Source organism: Ceratotherium simum, chromosome 30 (assembly GCF_057802395.1).
Source record: "Ceratotherium simum simum isolate JZ-2026a chromosome 30, ASM5780239v1, whole genome shotgun sequence".
NCBI classification, from domain to species: domain Eukaryota; kingdom Metazoa; phylum Chordata; class Mammalia; order Perissodactyla; family Rhinocerotidae; genus Ceratotherium; species Ceratotherium simum.
This window is the reverse complement of record NC_141929.1, coordinates 279,707-293,633: the sequence shown is the minus strand read 5'-3', so window position 1 is coordinate 293,633 and position 13,927 is coordinate 279,707. Positions and strand designations below refer to the sequence as shown.

The 13,927-nt window shown below is 38.6% G+C and overlaps 1 protein-coding gene and 2 long non-coding RNA genes across 7 annotated transcripts in view; 2 read left to right on the top strand and 1 right to left on the bottom strand.

Moving 5' to 3' along the window:
• Window positions 1–13,927, top strand: part of LOC147913067 (uncharacterized) — a 151,020-nt gene that overhangs the window by 123,387 nt on the left and 13,706 nt on the right. The gene's annotated exons all lie outside the window — the stretch shown is intronic.
• Window positions 1–13,927, top strand: part of LOC147913068 (ral guanine nucleotide dissociation stimulator-like) — a 66,742-nt gene that overhangs the window by 39,899 nt on the left and 12,916 nt on the right. For 3 of the 4 annotated variants that reach the window (XR_015549071.1, XR_015549073.1, XR_015549074.1), the window contains one exon: window positions 21–165. The gene's annotated coding sequence lies outside the window, so the exon portion shown is untranslated. Of the gene's footprint in view, window positions 1–20; window positions 166–12,867; window positions 13,835–13,927 lie in introns of those variants that run through there. The other variant, XR_015549072.1, reaches the window with a different exon arrangement.
• LOC147913069 (uncharacterized) lies at window positions 2,544–5,005 on the bottom strand. 2 transcript variants are annotated; one of them, XR_015549076.1, is made up of 3 exons: window positions 4,879–5,005; window positions 4,133–4,632; window positions 2,544–3,048 (listed from the first exon to the last, which is right to left on the bottom strand). It is a non-coding gene; the product is annotated as an uncharacterized LOC147913069 (long non-coding RNA). The 2 variants fall into 2 exon arrangements; XR_015549077.1 differs by lacking the exons at window positions 4,133–4,632; window positions 4,879–5,005 and adding an exon at window positions 3,720–4,126.

The following is a 13,927-nucleotide window of genomic DNA, read 5'->3' as shown; positions in this document are numbered from 1 at the left end:
CTACTTTTCATATGATTCAGGTTCTCCGCCACCAACTTCCATAACCATCAGGATATTCTACAACTTCTGCAAGAATAACAATTTTACCTTACACTGTATTTATCTCATGTGGTTTAAAACATCCAGAAATCATTGATAAACACACCCTGCCCAAACTAAAGCATGGTGAGTTATAAAAGATGATCGCTGTAAAGTGCGGAGGGATTGCAGGTGAACTAAATTTTATAAGTGGTCAATTTATTACAGTATATTGTTCTATTATCTATTTCACTTCTTTTTTTAAAAAAGTGATAGTTGAGGGCACTTAGATAATAAAAAGTTGAGAAGATAAGGAACTGATATATTCTGTAGGCTTGAAATGTTTTCAAGCATAAGATACAATAAGAACTAAAACTAAGAAATGGCAGAGGAAATAGAGATAAGAGGATGAAATTGCAAAACTGAATCTATAATAATATCTCAATGGCTAGCGCTGTGGTGCCAAGAAGGTGGTGAAGTCAAAGAATTTGTAAAGATGATAATAGACTGCAAAGAAAAAAGACTGAAATTTTTGTAGACAGAATTTTTACAGCCATCTTACAGATAGAGAACAGGGAAGAGAAGTTGGAGTGAGAGACTATCATCTTCTTGAATTACTTCCACTGTAGAGAACAAAAAACCAATTTGCTGAAATCTTTATTCCCCTCTATGACCCTGTGGGAGATCAAGATTTGCCCACCCTGAAATCTATCTCTTTACCTTGGTTGTTTTCTCTGAGGGAATTTGACCTCCCCCACTAACTGCCTAAAGAATTTAAAACAAAACATCTGTTTCAGGAAGGAGTTATTATCATGATGGCTGTAAATATAATATAAAATAGATGTTACAATAGAAAAGGCACCAACAAGCCCATCTTATCAGAAGTTCTGTCTCTGGCCATATTCTTTGGATGGCCCTGCAAGGAGTTGCCAGACAGACATTTACATTTATAAGGGAAATCTCCATTTGTAAAGGTATCTCCCTCTGTGTATTGGGAAGAGGGGGGATGACCTCATTTCTAGAAACTTATCATTGTAAAATGTGAGGCCTTAAATCTGCATAATAACCTCACTCTTGTTTATTGTGCTTTAGTGGTAATCTCCTGTAACTGACTCCCCCCACCTCCAACATCCTCCTTTGTCATTGGCTGAACATGATATTTAAGACGAGAATTCTGCTATTGTGTTGAGAAACACAGTGTCCCTGCTTTCTCCCATGTATACATGTTATTAAACTTGGTATTATTTTCTCCTGCTAACCTGTCTTGTTAATTATTTGGCCAGCCATAAGAACCTTAAGGAAAATGGCAGAGGGAGATTCTCCCTCTATCCCAACAACCGTATCTTTACCTGCAAAATCTCAGCCCTGAATGAATGTCACATTCCTCCTTTTCCATCCCCGGGGAACAGGGCAAATAAGCTCATCTGAACCCTCAACTCCCCAGCCTGTGAAATAAGGCTGGCCATCCATTCTCACAGAGGAGCCAACTGGAGGTAGGATTTTGGGTTCTGAATTCAGCTAAACATCTTCAAAGAATTGTATCTGGCCTTCCTTATCCAGAGCTATCAGTGAAGGGCTGGCTGGCTTCAGAGAAGACCAATTCACAGTCAGCTGCAACATTTTCTGTTGGGCTCTCTAGAGAATGCTGTGGGGCTTGTCAGTAAGAGTTTATATCTATGTGGGTTATATATTTTTATTTTATTCAGAGATTTATGAAGAAATTTACATGGTAAGTATTACTTATTATCAAGAAAAATGGTTGTCTATTGTCTGGTCATTTAAGCAAAATCCTCCTCTCAGGGTCCACCCATGGACAAAGCCCAGATTTAATTTCCAAGCATCTGCCAGGCATTCTGTGGTCAGTGGGAAGCTCTCAAGTTGGCAGCCTGTTCTCTTGTGTCCTTTGCTAGTGTCGGGGGAAGAGGGAGAATCTCCCTCTGCCCTTTCCCTTAAGGTTCTTATGGCTGGCCAAATAATTAACAAGACAGGTTAGCAGGAGAAAATAATACCAAGGTTAATAACATGTATACATGGGAGAAAGCAGGGACACTGCGTTTCTCAACACAATAGCAGAAATTCTCGTCTTAAATACCATGTTCAGCCAATGACAAAGGAGCATTTTGGGGGTGGGGGGAGTCTGTTACAGGAGATTACCACTAAAGCACAGTAAACAAGAGTAAGGTTTATTATGCAGCCCCAAGGCCTCAACTTCCACATTGATAAGCCTCTAGAAATGAGGCCATCCCCCTCTCTTCTCAAAACAGAGAGGGAGATACCTTTACAAATGGAGATTTCCCTTATAAATGTAAATGATTGTCTGGCAACTCCTTGCAGGGCCATCCAAAGAATGTGGCCAGAGAGACAGAACTCTGGATAAGATGGGCTTGTTGGTGCCTTTCTTATTGTAACATTTACCCTACCTTATCTTTACAGCCATCATGATAGATCTGTTCTAGGAAGGAGCCACCATGTCAAATTCTTTAGGCAGTTAGCAGGGGAGGTCAAATGTCCTTCAGAGAAAACAATCAAGGTAAAGAGATATATTTCAGGGTGGCCAAATCTTGATCTCCCACAGTCCTGCCTTTCAAACTACAAGTTTCACAGTCCTTTTGAAACTTAAAGAAGTTTCATAGTCCAGAAGCTGAGTTGGTAGATTGTTTCATCTCACTGAACACATTTTTTTTGTCTTGATGATAGATCAGTTCAATTAAGTTCATTTTAGAAGGTGGTGATGTAGGTGGGCTCTGAAGGTTAAACCTATATTGTGGAACCAAGCAATCAAGTATTTAATAAGAAGCATTTCTGTGTAAATGAAAGAAAAACAAGGTTAATGGTTAGAGCAAGTTGTAAAGTAGTTTTTGAGTTCAGAGGACAGCCAGTGAAGAAGAATTTTAGATGTTAGCGTCAAAGTATCTTTTGCAGTTTAAATGTCTCTGATGGCGTCTTCAGGTCATCTCAAGTTTATATCAAGTCCATCAGCTTCAGTTTGTAAGGCTTCAGGAAAAAGGGCAGGTTCAGTTTTTAGTGATTCTAAAGGAAAATGATGGAAAAAATCAAAAACGTTAGTTTGGACATCTGTAGCCAGATATTATAGGAGACTAGAAGAAATCAGGATCCAGTCCCGTCAACAGATATAAAACAAAAACCTTAAAAGACAATTAACAAAACTAGGATCTAATATCCGCAAATGTATACTATAGTTTTTACTGAAATATAATTTTTTTCTCTAAAATCACCCTCATTTTTATCAAAGATAGCCAAATTAAAACTAACTAGTTTGCAAAATAAGTCTAGTTCCAATAGAGTTGGCCCAATTATTTACATAAGTACAGCAAGAATAGCAGTTGATCACATAGGCTCTCTTAAATCTGCTTTGCTGGAACTTTTTATAAGGAATCTCACATTGAACTTCAAAAGCCTCTCGAGGCCGGCCCCGTGGCTTAGCGGTTGAGTGCGTGCGCTCCGCTGCCGGCGGCCCGGGTTCGGATCCCGGGTGCGCACCGAGGCACCGCTCCTCCAGCCATGCTGAGGCCGCGTCCCACATACAGCAACTAGAAGGATGTGTAGCTATGACAGACAGCTATGTACTGGGGCTTTGGGGGAAAGATAAATAAATAAAATCTTTAAAAAAAAAAAAAAAAGCCTCTCGAGGCCAGGAAAGCCAAGCCAAGGATTTTGTCATCAGACTTTGCCTGCAATACCTACAGATTTGGGTGAATTCCTCTCTTCTGAGGTTCCCCCAAAATGTTTCAAGGTTCCTTGTACCTGCCAGATAAGTGACATTTTTTACTTATCCTGGTAAGTGCTGCTTGGAACATAAGGTACCAGGCCAATATTTCCACGTGGCTTTATTCCATAAAGTCTAATCTTCATTCCTCAAAAGCTGTATGGTTATATCGCAAATATGATGTTCTAGTCACAACCTTGGTAATATAACCAGTGTTTCTAATTGTGTCCTGTTATAAGGAGAACAGATTCTTATTGAACTTATGCAAATAACTATATTGCCATGAAAACAACAATACTCACTTACTAAGAGTTTCCAAATCCTGGAGGGATCAGGTAGAGAGAAAAAGATAAATATTTCCATTGTACTTACAAAAGTATTATTTACCAAATTGTTATAAGTCATAGCTAGCGCAGGAGAAACAAGAAAAAGTTTTCTTTAAATCTGAAAAAACAAAACATTAAAAATTCAGCAATACTTCAAATGAAAAATCATAAAAATTATAATCATCTTTATCAGTTCGTTCAGTCCTGTGTAATCCATTCTTGATCCCAATCTTTTTGTTACCAGCTTTATGAAGTCAGTTTCTCCATCAGATTTCTGTAATTTTTTTATCAAGTTCAGTTTTATGATCAGAAAGTTTGTCAGAAACCTGTATTCCAGTGTAAATATCAGAGTCCTTTCCATGAATTTTTCTGAAGTTGAAACATATTTTGCAAAAGCATTAGAGCAAAGAAATGTCTGTAAACAACAAGACTTCAAAATGTCAATTGACAAAGAAATTTGGTTAATTTTGTGACATACAACACTTTAAAATAATAACCAGAATTATGACTGATAATCAGGACAGATCAGCATTTCAGTAATGTTATACAATTTTAAAACACCTATGAAGGGCCGGCCCCGTGGCTTAGCAGTTAAGTGCGCGCGCTCTGCTGCTGGCGGCCCGGGTTCGGATCCCGGGCGCGCACCGACGGACTGCTTCTCCGGCCATGCTGAGGCCGCGTCCCACATACAGCAACTAGAAGAATGTGCAGCTATGACATACAACTATCTACTGGGGCTTTGGGGAAATAAATAAATAAATAATTATTTAAAAAAAAAAAAAAAAAAAAAAAAAAAAAAAAAAACACCTATGTCAATAACATTAACCCATAAAATACCACCTAAGCAGGCTTATCATCACTTGTCTGACAATGTTTTCTATGTAATTTAACATACTGAATAAGCCTAATAAGTTTAGTATCTTCCTCCTTATAGGTAGAGAGCAAATTTATTTGTCTTCCTCCTTATAGGAAGAGAGCAAATTTCTTTGAGAAGTCTCAGGGCCCTTTGAAAATTCACAAAGAAAAAAAGTAAAAATAAAGACTTTATTTAAGATATGAATTTTGGGGAGCTTGTCAAAAATATAAAAAGTCAAAGCAAACAGAGCATTAACAGTCCAAAAAGCCTTAATAGAGAGACCTCAGTCTTTTGAACACAGGAAATTATTTTAACAGTTTTTTTTTTTTTTGGTAGACTTACTCAAAGGTAAAGAAAAATCTTTTATAACCTCTTTATCAAGTTTAAGCAAATTATCCTTTTACGAGAAATTTCAATTTTGCACCAGCTTACTTCCGCTATTAAAAAGCATTTACTTAATTAAATTCATTTCAATCTTAGCCAACTTGACCATGCAAAAACTCTTTTTCCAGAATTCCTCTTCCACAAACCTTCTATAACTTCTTTTTTACATTCAGAATTTGTCCCATGTCTTTTTTTTTTTCTTCTGAGTACTTGAGGACAAATTTATCTTTTTAATCAATCAAACAAAATATTTTCATTTTTTGTACCTTTTTTATACATCTTATTTTCCTTGTACACAGACATATTTTTCTTAATTTTTAGTAGTTTCAATCACATATATTAATTAGAAATTTTAACCCTTATAGACTTTGACTTCTAAGTAAAAACTAAGTAAGCAGTTATAAACTTTTTTTTTTTATGTTAGCATTTTGTGGATTGGAAAATTTATGAACACTTTATAACTTCTAGAAATATGTTACTTTATAGTACAATCTTTTAATAAAACACATGTTTACCAATAGACCCAAAACACCTTTTAGTTTTCCTGTAATGAAAAGCCAAGTGTAGACAAACGTAAGTTTAGCAATCAATGTCTAATATCTTATGTTATTTGGAAATGATGATACTCAGAGAATTTTTATCATAAATTTTAGCAAAACTCTAAAGTTTTAAGTCACCAAAAAGAGTGTGGAAGCTGTAACCACAATAACACATAATTATTGTTAAAAGTTCATCTAACATTTATTTTTTTCACAACTATTTACTTGTTCTCAATAATTATTTAGATTGCCTATAAGACTTCATAAGACATCAGATAAAATTAGCCATCATTTAAATTACTATTTTTGTTAATCAGTTCTGTAATAGAAATAACATCAGTTTTTTTCTACAAAATTTTACGTGAATTTCATCACCTCTTCTACCTTTAAACATAGTTATCATTAAGATTTTTATCAATAGGTCTTGGTCTTTTAATTTTGGACAAGGGAAACATTCCCAGTCAGATATTTTAAAACATACTCAGGCAAAGTTGATGTAACATCTTTATATAAAATTAGCTCAAACATTTTAACCTTTATAATCTTATCAACACTTACACTTTTATATGTTCTCAATTTAATTGTAACCTGAGTCAAGGTCGTAAGGCTAGTCAAATTTTTTCCTTTCTTTTTCTGGCCTTTTTTAGGTACCAAATAAATAATTATGCGAGAGCTCTCAAAACAATTTTTTTTCCTCAAATTTAGAAGTTTTTTCAAATCAAAGGATCCGTCGTCTGGCCATTGACGAGTAGGATCTTCATTCGTATATTTATTCTAATAGTGACTCGAACCAATAAGCCTTTTTAAGGAAAGACCCGGAGGTAACTTTTTACGATTAGAATAAATCTACCATGGATGCAAGAGGCGTCCCTGGTAAGGGCGCAGATGATGTAGCCCCCATGATCTACAGAATTTACTCTCAAAGATATTCAAAGAAAGTAAAGACCTTCGTTGCACAGGCGGTAAGGATGGTGTCTCCGGTCTCCCACAATAGTGTGGGACGCCTCCAGTCACAGACCCGCTAATCTGTGACACTGGGCAGGTGATACTGGAATGGGATTTTTCCAGCACTAACAAGCAACAAAGGTTAAGACGACAAAAGCCCTTATGGACTGGGCCTTTTATGACAAACTCCCCTGAGAGCTTGGCACAGCCAGACAAAGAGACAGTTCGGAACCCCAGTCTACTTGACTGGCCACCAAGGTGCACTCCGGTAAATGCACCTTCTGTATGGTGGAGACCAAGGAGAAGATTCTCACTGGTCACAAAGCCAAGTTCTCAGGGCACAGAACAAGACAGAGACTACTCTGGGAGGAAAAGGGACCAAGATCAAAACCAAGAGTACTTTACCAAATTTAAACCAAGAGTCACTAAAAACCCAAGAAACTAGTTTCCCAAATATTTTCTCCTGCCAATCTAAATTTAGAAAGAGAAAAAATTCTCACCATTTCCTTCCGCCGGACTCCGCAGATAGAGATTCCGGGAGGCTGACGTGGTAAGAAGTCTTACCTTTTGCCGGCTTTCATCAGGCGTTCCCGTATCTCATCATCTGCAGTAGTCCAGGGAGAAGGCAGGTCTTCCAGCCAGAGAAGGCAACTTGCCAGCCAGTGTGGCTCCTGGCGCCTACGTCAAAACTGTCGGGGGAAGAGGGAGAATCTCCCTCTGCCCTTTCCCTTAAGGTTCTTATGGCTGGCCAAATAATTAACAAGACAGGTTAGCAGGAGAAAATAATACCAAGGTTAATAACATGTATACATGGGAGAAAGCAGGGACACTGCATTTCTCAACACAATAACAGAAATTCTCGTCTTAAATACCATGTTCAGCCAATGACAAAGGAGGATTTTGGGGGTGGGGGGAGTCAGTTACAGGAGATCACCACTAAAGCACAGTAAACAAGAATAAGGTTTATTATACAGCCCCAAGGCCTCAACTTCCACATTGATAAGCCTCTAGAAACGAGGCCATCCCCCTCTCTTCTCAAAACAGAGAGGGAGATACCTTTACACATGGAGATTTCCCTTATAAATGTAAATGATTGTCTGGCAACTCCTTGCAGGGCCATCGAAAGAATGTGGCCAGAGAGACAAAACTCCGGATAAGATGGGCTTGTTGGTGCCTTTCTTATTGTAACATTTACCCTACCTTATCTTTACAGCCATCATGATAGATCTGTTCTAGGAAGGAGCCACCATGTCAAATTCTTTAGGTAGTTAGTGGGGGAGGTCAAATGTCCTTCAAAAACAAACAATCAAGGTAAAGAGATATATTTCAGGGTGGCCAAATCTTGATCTCCCACACTGGTACTTAATCCTCCTTCTCTTCAAGGTACAACTAGACAGAGGCTCAAAGGACTTGACATTGGAGAAATGTACTTTACATTCTCTTTCAACTTCTACACTTTTCCAAAAGACTCTCAGCATTTCCAGTAATTGTGCAGCATTTTACCCAACACTAAGATTCTCACTATAAAAATTAAAATAAATAAATTTTGAAAAGGAAAAAAGTGATCTTTGCAATTTTGTACAGAATCTATATAATGGGTGCATCCTTATAAACGGAGGAAAAATAACAAATTTAACTATTTTGATTAGTTAACACAGTAAGTAATATACTTTATATATTACTAATTTTGAGATTATTTGTAGTTAAAACTGCTTCAAACCCCTAAATCATTGTGAGTGATAGAGTCTGTCACCTGCTTTGGCTGAACAATTATATACAATAAGTCAGCCAACATTCTTCCATTCCTGTATAATTTTATATGTGGGTGGTAATGGTTAGTTCTTACAGATTGTTTGAACACGTGCATATCACAAAATTCAAGTGGCCATTAAAAATTAAAATGTTCACCAAATACAAGATTATCTGATTCCCAGAAAAGAAAACATTACTATAACATTAAGGCTAAAACTATCAAAAAGGAAGCCAAGATACACTCAAGTAAAGCTTTTGCTGAAAAGTTAATTGGCTCATCTTTGAAACTTTGTCATGTTTATTATGTAAGCAAGATACTTTCAGAGCCTAGAATATAGAAAGTGCTTATTGGTAAGTTAACATTGTGATAATTTATTTTGTAAATGTTAATATGAGAGAAGTAATTCATTCTCTACTATATTCAGATTTTCAAGTTCTGCTAAATCTAAGGCCACATTACTGGCAAGTTGGGATATCTCTAGACATCTGAAAAATATGAGTCCTACACAGAAGCATATAAATACTCTATTCATCAGGTTCTAAATTCTAAAACATTCTAAGGTTTTAGAACAAACCAATGGCATTCCAAATTTACAGTAAGGCTGCACTTGCAATACATGATCCTATAGGAAGAGAAATCCAGATTTTAAATAAAGGAGATTGTGCACAAAAATAAAATATATTTTCACGTCTGAAAGGGGATTTCAAGAAAGAAGGGACTCTCAGAACATGTGGTAAGTGGTAAATAAGTTACCAAAGGCTCTCTAAAAGAGAACATATTGTGGAAAAAAGAGCTTAAACGCAGAGAGCTAAAATGGCATCTCTGGAATCCTTACGATGAAACAGACGCTGAACTACTTTTGCCTAAAATTTAAAATGCATCTTATCCTCTAAACAAATACCACGTCCCTGCCATGCAGCTTACCTGGGCACGGTGACGTGTTGGAATCATTTTCTAATTCATTGGCTGTTAAACTTGATGGGCACCAGAAGCACCTGGAGGCCTTGTTGAAACCCAGATTGCCAGGCCCCACCCCAGAGTTTCCAGTTCTGCGGGTCTGCAGCAGCACCTGAGAATTTGCATTTCTACCCAGTTCCCAGGTGATGCTGATGCTGCTGGTCCACGGACCCCACTTTGAGATCCACAGCCTAACTTACACCCTATATATGGTTACCAAATCCATTATTTCATCCTTTGGCTGCTACTTTTCCTTTATCACATCAGCAGTTTAGCTCCAAATCTCCTCACCTAACAATGGGAATACTTGGAGAATTTAACAGCTGGTCCTCCTTTCAGGCTCAGTTCTCCCTCTTCCTCTCAATACTACAATCTCTTGCCAGGTAATTGTTCCTTAAACATCAGTTCATCATAGGTCTTCCTTGCTCAAAATCTCATGGCTCTTATGCTGAGCACAAGACATTTTAAATTCTCTACTTAGCTCATAAGGCCTGTAATGGCCTGTAGAATGTGGACACCCTGTTCCCTACCCTGCCTACTATAAAGGAGTATGTGAGGATTATGTAAGATACAGTCAGTTCTCGTTATGCGCAGTGTGACATTCTATAAAGTCGCTGTGAACACTGAATCAGTGAATATGACCCACTGCTACTACAGGAAATGCAGGGTTAGGTTGCTGCGAGCCTTAGTTACATTTTCTTCAATTGATCAATACATAACATTATTTTCTGTGTGTCTCTCTTTAAAGTCACCTTATTTAAGATATATTGGTGATATATTAACATTGAACTCACACCAACAGCACTGTACCTGGTGTCTGAAAGAAGCTTGTCGAACACACATACTTTCTCTGTAAAGGCACAGCGTCTTGCCCTGAGGAACACCAGGTAGCATTGCAGCACTACACATGGGGGACATATTAAACAGCAAAGTCACCAACACAAAGCACAAAAAGATAAGAAATGAGGCACTAAATAGACTGCAAGAAGGACACTTGTTTACAATATGAGCTGAAAGGAGGGCAGAGCATCACCTGGTTCCCTTCAGCTGGGAACATGCACGTCCAGTGAATCAAATTTATCACCACTTTGTGCATATCTTCAAATGGACATGAAAGCCCTGTGAGTGTTTATTCGGAGGCTGCCAGTACATTTTAGCTAGTGTGCAAGTGTGCAAACACGGACTCCACAAATAATGAGGATCAACTATATTATGAAAGCATCTTTTCAAAACCAGAGTTTTGCTCAGAAATAAGAGCAACAATGATAACATAACAGCTAACATTTTAGTGCCTACTATGTGCCAGGAGCTCTTCTAAGTACTTTACATAAGTTAATGCATTTAAATCTCACTAAAACCCTATGAGACAGGAGTTCTCAGTAGCCGCATTTTATAGATGAGGAAACTAAGGCTCAGAGAGTAAATACTTTGCACAGGTTCCCCAGTTAAAAGTGGAATAACTGGGATTGGTGCCCAGACAAACTGATCCAAAGCCCACAGCCTCAACCACTATGGTAGGAATGTGAGCGGATTTTCTACCACTCCCTGAAAAGCCCCTTCTGCACCAGTCAGTGTGGTCTTCCACATACTTATTCACTCATCAAACATTTTCTGAGTGCCCCAAAGGTGTCAGGTACTGTGTTTAGAGACTGGATGGACAAATAGAATGTCAATGCATATAATCCATAACCAATCTATAAATAAAATTGGGGTGAGTTTATGATGAGCCAACCTTTGAGGGTCATATAGCCTAGGAGAGTCCTTTCACGAAGAAATGGAGCACTCCAAAGAAGTGGGGTGTGCAGAGTGGTTATATACCATCAAAGAGCATGTATCACGTGATTGCAATGTCCCTTTTACAGTAGTCATGACGTTGACCTCTCGGCATGTCGATTGATGGACACATTGGGTATCAGGTCTGCTGTCTCCATGGGCGTGGCTGTTGTCTCGAGTTGGCTCATCACAGGATGAGCGCAGCAAGCAAATCCTCGCCTAGGGAGAAATGCTTATCCTTAAGGAAATGCCAATGTGGGGGAAGTTGCATTTACATCTTAAGGGCGTTGCTTTTGTCTTTGGGACATGTTAATTGCTTAAAGCGGATATACAATGGATGAACAGAGGCTACAGGCCCCTTTTGGAAGAAAAAAAACAAGGTCAGGCCCAGTTAGTTTTACACTAAGTGGCTTCCTCATATGCTCCAATGTAGCCTGTTGTTCGCTGTTTATTCATCAAGAAGTAGGATAGTGTCAGCTTGAAGGAGCTCACTGTCTATGAGACATGAATAAAACAACAGTTATGGAAAAGTAGATAAGTACAGGGTCCCAGAGTGGGGACATCAAAAGGGGTCTCTGGATGGAGATCTCTCAGGAGATGTGTCCATGAGGACGGAACGTTTGACATGAGTTTAGATTAAGAAATAGGAATTAAGTTGATCAAAAAAGCGGGTAGGAGGACAGAAGAAACACATATAAAAATACAGATACAAAGGATGCTAAAGATTTCAGAAAATGGTATTTTTAAGGCTGGAACAAAGCGAACATGTAGGAGACAGTGGGTGATGAGACTAAAGATGAGGACAGCAAGGGAAAGCCTGCGTGTCCAGCTCAGGAGTCTGAATGTTCTCTCAAATGCTCTGAGCAGTCATTGAAGGAGTCTAAGCAGATGTCAGATTTAAGCAAATTTGGATTCTAGGAGGTAACACTGGAGGCATTGTGGAGGAAAGATTAGAAGAAGTTAAGACTGGAAGTAAAGGGACCTGTTGGGAGACTAGGCAGTGATCCAGATAAGATAGGCCTTGGCTCAGGCGGGGGGTCTGCAGGTGGAGGAGGCCAGGAGGTGGGAAGCAGTGCTGGGCTCCTGGAGGAGGAAACTGAGCTGCCTCTCAGTCACGGGAAGACTGTGCCTGTCATGGCCTCCCCACCCCCATGCCCAAATGCCATGTTCCTTTCTACGTCTGTACCTTTCCCCTCTTCCCCCATCTGAAATCCTCACTCTTTCTTTCCTCCACTTGCCCAAAAGTGGTCCCTTTGAGGACTTGATCTAGTTCACCTCTCCTAAGAAGCTGTCCTTAATTACAATTTCTGGATAACATTCCCATTTTTTTAAGTTCTATAATACAACATACACTTAATACCTTGGTAGAATCTAATTACATCTTGCAAACAATTTCATGTATGTGGAGGAGCTTGGAACCTTATAATTCTTTGTATTTCCCTCAATAGCTACCACAAATACCTTGCACATATAGGTCAATAGATGTCCAGTAAAGTTCAATAAAGAAACACCCTTTATTAGCTAAAAACTTTTATGAGCTCAGTTATTCCTTTAGATCAGCTGCTTGAACCATTTGTCTTTCTCCACAGGTCAACAGTGTTGCCCAGAACAAATGAATTTTACACCTTCTCAAACTCAATAGAGCAAAGATGGAACTTCATTCCCCCTGCAAGCCTTACTGCCCCAGAGAAAAGCAAAAACAACGTGTGACGTCTAATTTTTCCTCCACATTCTCATCTCAAATTGCAACTGTTTTCCAAATGCTAACTGGTTTTCATTCTTAAAACTGACAGAAAAGTTTCTCATTATTTCCTTTTCTTTTTTTTTTTTTTGTGAGGAAGTTCAGCCCTGAGCTAACTTCTGATGCCAATCCTCCTCTTTTTGCTGAGGAAGATTAGCCCTGGGTTAACATCTGTGCCCATCTTCCTCTCCTTTATATTGGATGTTACCACAGCATGGCTTGACAAGCGGTGCATCGGTGCACGCCAGGATCTGAACATGTGAACCTGGGATCGCCGCAGCGGAGCGCGTGCACTTACCCGCTGTGCCACAGGGCTGGTCCCTCTCTTTATTTCTAAAGCTGAAATGTCTAAATCATTCTCTGGGCTATTTGGAGTTTCCATAAAATGAAAATATACATTCCAGAAAAATCCTTAACTTTCTAGAATAATCCTTAATATATTATGGTAAACACCTTGGCAAAATGTCACTGATTTTCAATGTCAGTGCCTCCACAAGGGTATTCTTGCATTGTGGCCCCTCCCAACCACCTCTCACTTTGCCCCTCCCCAGGCACATGGGCTCAAAGTGTTTACTGAGCACTAAGAATTACCAGAGTCTGAGGGAGACTTCAAGGATGACTAAGCCATGTTTTCTGACCCCAACCATCTCTCTCCATCTCTCCTTTAACCTCTATTTTTCTTACTCTGGTTTCTACTTTAGTTGTTTACTTGTCTTGTGAATTGATGTTTTGTGGTTTATAATTACCATGTAAATTCATATTACTTTTTGCCTTAGAGTTTAGAAAGAACTTACATTAAACAAGGTTTTTTCTCAGCCGTTTGATGTGTCTAATATCTTCCAATGCAATTCAAGTGGCTTCTTGTTTTTACGTCTCCTTCATTATTCTTTCAGAATTATGTTCATCCC